Source organism: Accipiter gentilis, chromosome 30 (genome assembly GCF_929443795.1).
Source record: "Accipiter gentilis chromosome 30, bAccGen1.1, whole genome shotgun sequence".
Classification (NCBI taxonomy): domain Eukaryota; kingdom Metazoa; phylum Chordata; class Aves; order Accipitriformes; family Accipitridae; genus Astur; species Astur gentilis.
Window position 1 is genome coordinate 12,319,271 of NC_064909.1, and position 13,397 is coordinate 12,332,667.

A 13,397-nucleotide genomic window follows, 5' to 3' on the forward strand; every position below is an offset into this window, starting at 1 on the left:
TTTTAAAGAAATGCCCAGGGGTCAGAAAGAGAGGAAGAATCCTGCACTCTGTTTGACGCATAAGCAGGGCTACCAGGAGAGGCATAGCAGTCAGGAAAGAAAATGACTCAAATTCCTTGTGAAATAATGTTGGAAGATCGGAAACGTTACGAAGGCAACAGAAGGGAAAAGCTATCAGTCAAGGCTTATTGGACCTCTGCTAAAAGTAAATGAAGTACAGCAGGTATAAAGTTTGAGAACCCATTAGGTAGATCTTGCTCTGTATTTGAAGCATAGGGGAGAGCCTCATGGTGAGGTTTCTAGAATTAAAATGTATGAATTCAAGTGCCTATTAATCAAAAAGTATGGACACATATGAATATATGGAGGTATGTGTGTGCATATGCATATGAATCACTGTTTATATAAATAACTGCATTTTCCTTCCATCCTCCAGCACACTTTCTCTCTTTACATGCTTGGATTTGATGATTTAGGGTACTTTATACTATTTTTCAGATCATATTCCTACCCGATTATAGTCTAGTTTAAATTTTAACCTCCTTTAAATATCTCCTATAAGAAAATACTCTTACCAATGTAGTTCAGTAATGTGAAATATTTCAGCATTCATTAAAAAGTTTTTATAAACCAGGGGAATAATAACTACTATGACTGGTAATAGGAGAGCAAGAAAGCTGAGCTAACTGTGGATCGTAAACATATGCAGATACCAGTATGGCCCTTCATGTTTAACAAAATGTTTAAACTGACTTAGATTTAAACACTATAATTTATACACTTTAAAATCGTGGTTCAGCTATTCAGTAGCTGCAGTGTCTTTATAAACACCAGAAATATTTTTCTTTAATGATTGTATTTCAATTTGCAATTGTTTTATTCCAACATTGAAGTAAGAAATGCAATTAAAAGTGAATAAGAAAAAATAACACTAGCAGTCCCATATTTTGAGTGGCTAATAAGATTCACTAACTATGGCCATATAACTATATAAAAATGACACCATATTAACATGAGGGTGATTCTGATTTACATTAACATATCAGAACTATAGCTTATGTCAGTTCTGGGTCAAAACTGAAAAAATCTTAGCTGATGTTATTTTTTAACTGTAGTTTCCATATCCCTCTTACTCCAGTGTTCTGCACAGGAAGATAAAATAAAGACTTAGGAGTACTTAGTACAGCACGGCTTAGAGAACAGGATCTGGAATCACGTCAATGCTTTGGCCTTCATTCCTCCTCTGGAGAGAAAAAACAAAACCAATTTAATCTTTCCTGATCCGGAAACAGCCAGATTGTTCCAGTGGTGATTGTTGTCATAAAATTTCAGTCCAGAGGAAAATTAGTGGCAAATCTCAGAGAATATGGTAGTGTGGGTATATTTGGTACTATTTCAACCTATGACTCGCGAAAGTTTTTCATAAAGCAAATACTGACCGATTTGTTCTGACTTGATCTTCCATTTAAATGACTTTTAATTTTAGTGGAATGGCAGATTCAAATATTGATTCTTTTTCTCTTTTAGGGTCCTTCCATATTCGTGCTGCAAGTTTCCAAGTTCCTTCCCAAAGCAAGTTGCATCTGATGAACTATCCAGCAGAGACTCAATGAAGTGTGATTCCAGTTATAAATCAGTAAGTTGAATATACAGAAGTGAAGAAATATTCAAGACCTACAAAACTGTCTAATCCATCCTTCTGCTATCACAATACCAAACTTAAAAATGTTTTCTCAAGGATAGTTTTAAAAGACCTATTACATGATTTCCACCACTTCACTTTTACATACTTAGACTAAACTTTCTCCCTCTTAATAGTTCCCTGTAATATTCACACCATCTTCATCATGGTCTTGTTCTTTTTTATGCCTTTTTCTTTCTTCCACTGTGGTTGCTGTTCATGGCTTCTGCTTGAAATGAATCAACAGGATGAGACTAGTGATGTTGGATTTTGACTAGTCAAGGTCTGAGTGAAGTTTAATCCTGGAAGGGACTGCAGGGAAGAGGAAGAGAAGGGTTACTTCAGGCTTGCAATATCAAAAATCAGCACCAGTTATATTGTATTTTTGTTAGTATCCCATCTTGTCATAGCCACAGTTTTAGTTCAGATTGCTCTGGGCTGCCCTGTAGCTTGAATGTGATACATTTTCTCCTCCTGTGAACAATTACTCAGTTTGAACTGGGAAAGGTAATGAAGAGGAACTTGCCATGGGATGATCTGAATGCAAAATAAATACTGGTTCACCAAGTGCCAGCACAAGAGAAAAACTACCAGATTGTTTTCAAAATATAGCTAGCCTGGATTGGTTTCTGAATAAGGTATGATCCTCTTCATTATTTGATATGTTTTTATCAAGTGCTCTCAGTTTTGTTTGTAGGAAAAATACATATTGCATTTTTCTTGCATTGCATTTCCTCCTTCCATTCTTGTCCCCACAAGAAAATTACTTGAAAATCTTCAGAAAAGTTTTGTATATGGGGAAATACTCTTCATTTTTTTTTAAAAAGTATCCAAGCCACATGTATGTAAGCCACCCTGAGGACTCCAGAACAAAGAATGAAATTTGCATTTAGAGTACTTGGTAAGTAAGATGCAGTCACACATAAGAGAAGGTATACCAGCCTATCTGCAGGTGTCGTGGTTTAACCCCAGCCAGGAACTAAGCACCACGCAGCCTGTGGCGGGTTGACCCTGGCTGGATGCCAGGTGCCCACCAAAGCTGTTCTATTACTCCCCCTCCTCAGCTGGACAGGGGAGAGAAAATACAACAAAGGGCTTGTGGGTCGAGATAAGGACAGGAGAGATCACTCACCAATTACCGTCATGGGCAAAACAGACTCAGCTTGGGGAAAATTAACTGAATTTATTACAAATCAACCAGATCAAGGTAATGAGAAATAAAACCAAATCTTAGAACACCTTCCCTCCATCCCTCCCTTCTTCCTGGGCACAGCTTCACTCCCGGATTCTCTACCAACCCTCCCAGCGGCACAGGGGGACGGGCAATGGAGTTTACAGTTCATCACACGTTATTTTCTGCCGCTTCATCCTCCTCAGGGGCAGGACTGATCACGCTCTTCCCCTGCTCCAGCATGGGGTTCCACCCACGGGAGACAGTCCTCCACGAACTCCTCCAACATGGGTCCTTCCCATGGGCTGCAGTTCTTCACGAACTGCTCCAGCATGGGTCCATTCCATGGTGTGCAGTCCTTCAGGAGCACACTGCTCCAGCGTGGGTCTCCTACGGGGTCACAAGTCCTGCCAGAAAACCTTCTCCGTGGGCTCCTCTCTCCACAGATCCGCAGATCCTGCCAGGAGCCTGCTCCAGTGTGGGCTTCCCACAGGGGCACAGCCTCCTGTGGGAACCCACCTGCTCCGACGTGGGGTCCTCCCCGGGCTGCAGGTGGAGATCTGCTCCACCGTGGACCTCCCTGGGCTGCAGGGGGACAGCCTGCCTCACCAGGGTCTTCACCACGGGCTGCAGGGGAATCTCCGCTCCGGCGCCTGGAGCATCTCCTCCCCTCCTTCTTCACTGACCTGGGGGTCTGCAGGGTTGTTTCTCTTACATGTTGTCACTCCTCTCTCTGGCTGCCGTTTCTTCCTGTCCCAACTTTTTTTCCCCCTTCTTAAAAATGTTATCACAGAGGCGTTACCACTATCACTGATTGGCTCGGCCTTGGCCGGCGGCGGGTCCGTCTTAGAGCCGGCTGGTATGGGCTCGCTCTCTCTCGAACACAGGGGAAGCTTCCAGCAGCTTCTTACAGAAGCCACCCCTGTAACCCCCCACCCACTACCAAAACCTTGCCACACAAAACCAATACACAGCCACTTGCTCACCTCCCTCACGGTGGGATGGGGGAGAGAATGTGAAGGGTAAAAGTAAGAAAACTCATGGGCTGAGATAAAGACAGTTTAGTAGGTAAAGCAAAAGCTGCACATGTAAGCAAAGAAAACAAGGAATTCATTCCCCACTTCCCCTGGGCAGGCAGGTGTTCAGCCATCTCCAAGAAAGCAGGGCTCCATCATGCTTAGCGGTGACTTGGGAAGACGAACGCCATCACTCCAAACATCCCTCCCTTCCTCCTTCTTCCCCCAGTTTTATACCCTGAGCATGACATCATATGGTGTGGGACATCCCTCGGGTCAGTTGGGGTCAGCTGTCCCGGCTGTGTCCCCTCCCAACTCCTTGTGCCCCCCCAACCTCCTCGCTGGTGGGGTGGGGTGAGAAGCAGAAAAGCCCTTGGCTCTGGGTGAGCACTGCTCAGCAGCAACGGAAACATCCCTGTGTTATCAACACCGTTTTCAGCACAAATCCAAAACATGGCCCCATACTAGCTACTGTGAAGAAAATTAACTCTATGCCAGCCAAAACCAGAACAGCAGTCTTTACTTTTCTCAGGGAGCTTTGAATTTACTTGGACAGTACACCAAACCAAACACCTGAGAACCTGAGGGAGTTGACAACTCTCCATTGTTTAAAGAAAGCACTATAAGCATTTGTGTAACAGATATTTGACATGATATTTTTAGGGTGTAAAGGGCAAATATTTGATCAGATCATGGTCTTCTGACCCTCTTACTTTTAATGTGCATAGAGTAGTTAGAACTAATTATTTGGTAATTGTCAGATTTTTGTCCACTGTAGCATGAAATCCTGTTGTGATGAGCATGTGAAAAGTGACAAAAAATAATCATCTGCTATCAAGCCTGAGGTTCTGCAGCTGCAAAAAAGAGCAGTCTCATGAAATGAGCAGTCCCGTAAAATGTCAGTGATGCTACTCACTGGAGAAAGATTGCAGCATCACTACCTTACACAGCCATCTAAAGCAATAATGTGATGCTATAACAAAACAAAGTAGACAGTATAGATGGGAATGACAGCCTCAGTATAAATCCAATCCCTTACTTCCGAGCATAAAACTGACTTTTTCATTGATCCTATTTTTGAACACACATGAATGCTTGCTTTTATTATTTTGTGGATGTGTAACAGATATAGTGTATACAGTATTTTCATTGGTAAGAACTACAGAAAGATCTTTTATATTTTTAAAGTATTAATTTTTCCATTTGAGTGCTTTTTCAGTTTTGGGGACTCTTATTTTAGCCATCATCTATCCATAGATTCCAGCTGTTGGTTTATTACACCTACTCTGGCAGGTGCAGTCTATTTGCTATAGTTAAGGAAAAGCCATTTTTTTATTGACATGTTAAGTCCCAAGTACCGTGCAAATAAAACCTCTTCTTTCATAACATGATTTTACGTGACAGATTTTTATTAAAAGTGCTGTTTACAGCTGTGATTTATGGTGCACGGTAAAAATAATAAAAAAGTGTAACTGTGTATTTATGCAGAAAAAAGCATTTTTATCCCAAACTGCAGTTGAGAGTCAACTGGTATTTTAGTGACTGATGTATCAGCATGCATGTAGTATGGGTTCTTTTGTCAGGAAGCTGGTAATATGAAGCCAAAAATTTTATTTTCCAGCAAAACAAAATAAACAATCCACCTCAAAACTCATTTTCCCCTACTCTGCATCCTAATTCATTATAAGCAAAATAAAGATGTCTTATGTTGGAACAGTTCAATCAGTACTCAGCAGAGTTTTGGCTGCAGGGATGAAAGGAGTTGAGATAAATAAAGGAACCTCATGGGCCACTGGCAAACCTGGAAATGTAGTGATGGCTTTTTGCATTACCCACTGGTTAAAGTACTAACGTAATTAGAAGGAGACCGCAATTCACTTCTCTTCCCCAGATTGCTTTAGAAGCCCATCTCCTTCACTGAACTCTCTGACCTCCAGGCTGAGCCCTTCTGTTTCCTGTCCAGTAAATACTCAAGTATATTACATTAAATAATCAAATTTTGGTGGGAAAGAAGAACCCATCCTAGATTTGTCTAGGACCTACTGACTATAAGCTTTAAAAAGGCCTGTTAAACTGCTTCACTAACTTAGAAGTGGAAGTGAGAAAGACCTGGGTGGGTCCTGACCTGCACATAGACAGCAAAATTATCCTACTACTTGCAAAATTCGGGCTTAATCTTTCGTGAGTATGAATTCTGGAGCTGTACTCTACAAAAGGGAGACAGCTGACTTGCCTTTAGTTGGCTCTTTCTAGGGGTCTGCTGCTGATGCTCAGAATACAGTGGGTGGCATAAATACTGATGGGAGTATCTGTACAACCCTCCTTAATAGAATGAAGTTAGTCAGATGAAATTACAAGAAATTGAAGTTTTAGCCTAAGTGCTTTGCTTGTAGCCACTTCCACCAAGCTACATAGTCAGGACTAGGAGGCTATGTCATCTGCCAAAATATAATCACAAAACCGCTCTTCAGTGGTCAGAGGTACGTTGCAACATACATTTTCAGAAGGTTTTGAACTGCAGTGCTCAGACACACCAACAGTAATTTAATCCTTACTATCTGCTTTTCTGAAGGCTACATCAAACCTATTATATTGCTTTAAGATGACAGTATCTCTAGGCTTAGACAGGTAAAGGAACTCCTGAGTAGCTATCAAAACAGGTTCAGTCTCCCTGATGAACTGGAGCACACTATTGTGCTGGGTCCTTTATATACATAAAGGACTATATACTTTTGAGGCAGGGAATATCTAAGTAAATACTGTATATTTATACCCCAATTTATAAGCAAGAAAAATTAGCAACCTGATATAAGGGCAGAAGTTGAAGCATCCCTTATTTCAGTGTAAACCACTGTCCCAGTTTCAGCTGGAATAAAGTTAATTTTCTTCTTAGTAGCTGGTACAGTGCTGTGTTTTGGATTTAGGATGAGAATAATGTTGATAACACACTGACGTTTTAGTTGTTGCTAAGCAGTGCTTACACTAAGTCAAGAACTTTTCAGCTTTTCATACTGCCCTGCCAGCAGAGGCTGGGAGTGCACAAGAAACTGGGAGGGGACACAGCAAGGACAGCGGACCCAAATGAGCCAAAGGAATATTCCATACCATATTATATCATGACCAGTATATAAACTGGGGGAGGTTGGCAGAGGGGCAACACAGCTTGTGGATTGGCTGGGCATTGGTCAGTGCGTGGTGAGCAATTGTACTGTGCATCACTTTTTTTGTATATTCTATTATTATTAATATTGGTAGTAGTACTATTTTCCCTTCCTTTTCTGTCCTATTAAACTGTCTTTATCTTAACCCATGAGTTTTATTTTTTTTTCCCCAATTCTCTCCTCCATCCCACTGCAGGGGGGCAGAGTAAGTGAGCAGCTGCATGGTACTTAATTGCTGGCTGGGGTTAAACCATGAGAACTACATAGCTGTGAAGTGTTATTTCTTACTTACAAATCATTAATAATCTCTATTAATTGCATAAAACCCATCCCTTAGCTTGTCTTAGAGTTCATCACTGCTCAAAGCTATTTTCAGTTAATTCTGGATTCACTTCTATTTCCAAACACTTTACGAAATTGAAAATTTATGTAGGAATATATGCATTTGGAGAGGATAAAATCAAGCAACTGTAGGTAGCTCTCATGGGAATTAAAGAGGCAGTAACTCGTATACAAGGGCTCTTCTAATTCATATGTCCCAATGGTGTTCAACGGATCAGCCTCTGTGAAGAGGTGTTCTCAGAGAGCCCTCTTGTCTGGTGTGAGCAAACTGCAATAAAAATGGATGATAGAGAAATGCATCTGCAATTAGTCAATAGATTAAATATGTTTTTTCCTCTGCCAAACGAAGTCTGTGACCTCTGTAATTTTTTTGTCTGCAATTAACTCACCTCAAGGAAAAAAAGCACAACAAAGAGTTAACAGTTAATTCTTGAGTTTCTTCACTGCATTTCTCATACTGGAGTTAATACAGGACAGACAATTTACAAAAAGATTACTATAACTTATTCCCTTGCTATTATGCTTGTTAGCACTACAAGGCAATACATATTTGACATATTTGTATTTCGCTACATCAGATTTCTCTCTTCAGCAGCTGGTACCTGGATATTTATGCTGTGCACTGATCTTTTAACTGTGCGTGCATCTAAAGAGTTGAATAAATTTTAATAGTATTAATAATTTTAACTGTGTACACACAGTTAACTGCAACTGTAACTATGTGTGCACAGTTAAAATTATTAATACTATTAAAATTTATTCAACTCTTTATCTGTAGATGCAAGCCTATTAAAAACCTACCCCTGACAAACGAAAGCTGTGTTCCAGGTAACCTGATGCTTCATATTTCCTAATATTGCTACTCTATTCATGTGCTGGCAGAAGTGATCTACACACGATAGATTAAGTCACATATTTCAGAAACCACCTCTGTCTTTCCGAGTGTGCAACCCACTATGCCTGTGTATGGGGAGGCTCCAGGAAAGGCACCTGTGGTGAGGAATGAATATTCTAATGTTTCTGAACCTTTTGGTGAAGGTGAAGGGGGCTTGTTGAAAACATTGCTGTGAGCAGATGGACCCCTGAAACCATCTGCTATCGAAGCAACTAAATGTTCAATGATGCATTACGAAATTATTTAGCTCTCAAAGAGCCTGAAAGTAGTTAGTAATGATGGCATCTGTACTGAGAGCAAACAACCTATTTATATATGATCTATCACTTCATAAACCATTTGGAGACCATCTTTCCTTAAAGCAGCAGTAGTCTTGTTGACTCCCAGAGTAAAATACTGAGTTGCATGTGATAACTTGTAATATCCCAGCTAGTTCATTTTTTTTTTGTAAGAACGCACTCTTTGCTGGAATGCACTGGAATGCAAGCTTTGTTTTGGACAGAAGGGATTGCATGGTGTGCTAGAGCTACTCTCTCTATCAGTGCACAACCATAACAACTGCAAAAAAAAAAAAAGTAATGTGTCTACTCAGTCTTAACCAAATCAGAATCCTACCTTTTTCTTTCCTGTGAAACATTTCATCCCATTTAATAGTATCAGTAAAGTAATAGGCATTTAGGAATGAAGGCTTCCAAACAGGAATTCATTTTTTTATCTACTTAGATGATTCTTGTACATTATATAGTTACCATGGGAACAATTAAAACTTGTTTGTGTGGATTTAGTTATGTTCCATGTATGTAGTCAACTACTTACTAAATATATTAAGATATTATACATTGTATTATAGATGTTTTTGCACTTGAAAAACACTGTATTTTAATTATTGATTTTCACATATTTCAACAAATAATGAAATTTACATGGATGTTCATTCCAACCTAAGTGATATTACATTGATTATTTTTCTACTCTAGAAAGTCAAAACAGAGGAAGTTATTTCTTTTGTTCATTTTCTTTCAAAATTACTAAACATATCTAGAAACTTGCTTTAAAAGTGTCTTGTCTGGAAGCTCTTTCAACTATGTAAGAAACCTGGATTTCAGTAAAAGCTCTTTATGTAAATATGAGGAAATGCAGTGTCAAGTTTTAAGCAGAAGTCCCCATTAATATCAACAGTGATTCCTTATCAGGTCTTCTCATGTAATATCTTTGTCGAGATTGTACGGGTTATTTTAATTCTTTATTTGGAAGCAACAGTCCTAGTGCTAAAATCAAAGAAGATTTTGCCCAAGGAGAGACATCAGCTTAATGTGCAAACCATAATTAAGCAGACCTGGGAGGGCCTAACTTGGACATAGACAAGTCACTGCGCAAGCATGGACTGCCCCATTCCCAAAGCATTCACTGAGGCAAAATTTCTCCCTCTGCAGTGGAAAAGACACGTTTCTAATATCTGTGCTTTGAGGCACAGTCACTAGATACTACTGACCACCTTGAGCTGCATCAAAGAGGATTTCTCACCCTACTCACACACTTACTGACCTTGGAACCTTCCTCAGAAACAGCTTCATCCTCACAACTCAGAGCAGCCCCTACCTGCAACCACCACCTCCCTCTGGATGTTTGCCAGCCTTCGGGTGGCACTGCTTAAACTGCAAGTTCGGTGTCTAGCAGAGATCTCAGACACACGAGCAACTTGAAGCACCGTTGTTAAAACAGGTGCAAGTGCTATGGAGAGGCAAACCAGCTCCTACCCACTCCCATGGTGTGCAGTCATAGTGACCACACTGAGTATTCATGATTCAGGCCTCCCTAAAGCCTTTGCCATGTGCTTGCACTTCCAGAAACCAGTTTACTCTATGCATATTTAAAGAAAGCAAAGCTTGCTCAGCACAATTTAAGCCTAAGTTGCCTCAAATTTTCAGGGTGGAACAAACACTTCAGTCCCAAATATTTTGCTGAAGTGCAGCAATTTGGACCATTGCAAGCCTACCTTGAGTTTATTTTTTATGTCCTATCAGTTAAGCTTCTGCTTTTTTAATTAAAAACATTTAGAAAAGATGTTATTAAACTGTTATAATGTTTAAACTGAGTGTGGCAGAACAAAAATTCATTCCTTACAGCCTTTGGAAATGTAAGCATGCGAGAAACGGAGGACAGGACAACATATCTTCTTTAAATTACAGTATCTTCTTTAAATTACATCGTTTCTCTGTCATAGAATTAAATTGTAAAGGTTTGCAAGAGTCTAAGTGTTTGGTCAAATACTCTCCACGCTCTTCCAGTCTTCTCTACAGACTTCAGGTCTGCTTGACATGGAGGCTGCAGTGTGAGTGGGACTGGAAGAAAAATTGCCCCCCTGATAGCTACACACACCACAAAAATTACAGGACTGAAACAAAAGGCTGGCATGTCTGGCTGACATGCTATATCCCTTTCCTCTCTACCACCTGTCAATCAATCACCAGTCAATCACAGAAAGCCACAATCAGCCACTTAATGACAGCCAGATGGCATCTACTTCTCATGAACTGTACTCCTGAAGTCATACTCGCTCCCTGTAACTAGCAGCATTTCCTATCCAGGGTAATAATGAGGTGTTTTTTGTATTCAGACAAAGCCATAATGCCTCGCACCTCTGACAGGACGCCCCTGTGAATAGAATACATGCTCTGCCAGAAGCGTTGTTTTGCTTTAGCAAAAGAATCAATGCTGCTTTAGAAATGCTGATACTCCCCCCTCCACGGCTGCACGTGTCCCTCAAACTTTGATCAGGGAGAGGTTCGCTGGTTTGTGAATAAGAATTGCGAATAATGTGGAAATTTTACTAGGTGTTCATTCTGCCTCCCTTATTTCTCTGCAGTCTTGACACAGGGAAGGAATCCATACGGAGACCAGCGTGATCTTCTTCACATCGGTTTACCAATGATTTCAACCTTGACCCAAAGGGAACACTTCTGGAAGTGACAGGTAATTTAGCTTTCTTGCTTAGTTCTGGGGCTCTCTTGTGGTGAATTATGTATAGTGCTTCTGTGATATGGACCTTTGTCCATGAAGGACCCAGCCGAGGCTGTTAAACTTCTTTTAAAGGCATTTTATCCATAAACACCAAGCACTCATGAGGGTTCTTTGCAACAAAAAAATGACTGCCTCGGGACCAAATGGCAAACTCAGTTTTGAAGTGACCAAGTTTGGGCCCATTAAGCGTGAAACTGGATTCAGGCCTTGCTTACAAGACTTTTCACTGAACTGAGTAGAGGCCAAAGGTTTTTCTCTGGTACATGATGACTATCCTGTTACTGCATTGCAATGGGTACATTTCAGTGACTTAGTTGAAATTGCAACTTGCCCTCCAAGGAAAAAAAAAATCTATGATCACCATACACTCTGTGAGCAATATTGTTTGTCTTCTAAGATGCGTCTAATCCAGTTTAGCAGGAGAGGACTTAGTTATGACCAGACTGGTGAAACCTGTTTCTGGTGTGAGAATTTTAGCCTGGGATGGTCACTACCAGCCAGCTCTTCAGTATCCAGTAGCTCTCACCTTCTTTATTAAGAAGTGCTCTGTACAGCTGAGGAAGATACGAGTTGTTTTTTTAGTGAGGATTAAGTATATATAGGATGACTTGCAAGCAATGCATCACTACGTCCCATTTCATGGGACCTTTAGAAGTGTATAGGCTTATTACTCATAAGCTAAGTAAAACGTTTGCTGTTTAACAACACAAAACTAGTTTCTTCAGAATTTTTCCTGGCACTTTCAGCTCAGGCACATCCCTCCAACACACTCTCCACCCACTTCAGGATATCTTCCAGCTTTATCAGGCAGGAAGGCACAGGACCTTTGCAAGAAGATTCCTTCCTTTACTGCTCCTGTGCTTACATTTGTTGCCATATCAAAGACACACCAGTGTTAAATGCATATATTTTTTCTTGGCAATTTCAGAAGCTTCTCCCTCAAGAAATCTTGGAGGTAGATACCTTGCAACTCAAGGACGGGCAGATTTTATCCATTAAAGATGGGATGTAAATGGAGGCAACCCTCCACAATATTCCCCCCTCCCCACATATACATACATTTTCAGCCCTGTTTCTGGAGTGCAGACAGAGAATCTCATTAGGAATCTAATATAATAAGGGCATGTAGATACTGGGGTTGGGGGGTGGAAATCAGATTAGCTTCATTACTTTATTCTGCACCTCACAGCGCTTCTGCCAGTGGACAATTGCATTAGATCAGAGAGGAGATCAAAAGGCAAAAACTCCCCAGAAATACTGCTGCTCATTGTCTGAGACAGGAATGGGAAAAGTGTGCTGTTGGAGGACACAGACCCACGGTAGATACCAGACACTTTTGGGAAGGGCAGTAATTTTTTTCTTTAAACTTGTATGATACTTTTGCCTGTTGATCTTATGGTGTTTGAAAGGCCAGTCTGGAGTCCGATACACAGAGACACAGAAACTAAGCAACTTGTCCAAGCATATGCAAGTGGGCACCCAAAGAGCCAGGAGGGGGATGATACTCTGCGTGCCAGACATGTCCTGCCTGCAGAGCTCTACTGCCTCAGTCGCCATTACCTCTTCCACAAGGACTTTTTTCTGGATACCTTTCAGTTTTGGACATGAGAACAACAGCTCAGCTGAGTGCTCTGCTTCAGCAGCGATAACCTGAGGAAGGAGCACAAGGGAGCGTATGCCATTTGCCCTATAAAACATTAACAGCCTAGACCAGTTCAAGACCCTCCCACAGCAATCTTCCTGCACCAATTCTGAGGGGGCACAGTGACCACAGAGGCAGCTTAACCAGCTACCCCAAGTTTCTTCAGTCCAGGCAGTGAAGGTCTGACATAATTCTTTTAGTCCTGACGGTGAAGCCCTGAATCCCACCTCATCCCATATCACACCTTGCCTGGCAGTCACAGAAGGTGGGCTGGATAGGACTTTTTGGCCCAAGAGCTGCCATGTCTTCAGTGAAACACTTTAACATGCTCCTGAGTTGCACTGAGGGACCCGTCACTGCAGATTGTTGCTGTTGTCAGCAGAGAACAGGGGAAATTATCTTCACTGACTTCTATTCCACACCTCTAACTTCCCTTTAAAGAAGTAAATTCCAGACATCTGAATCTTT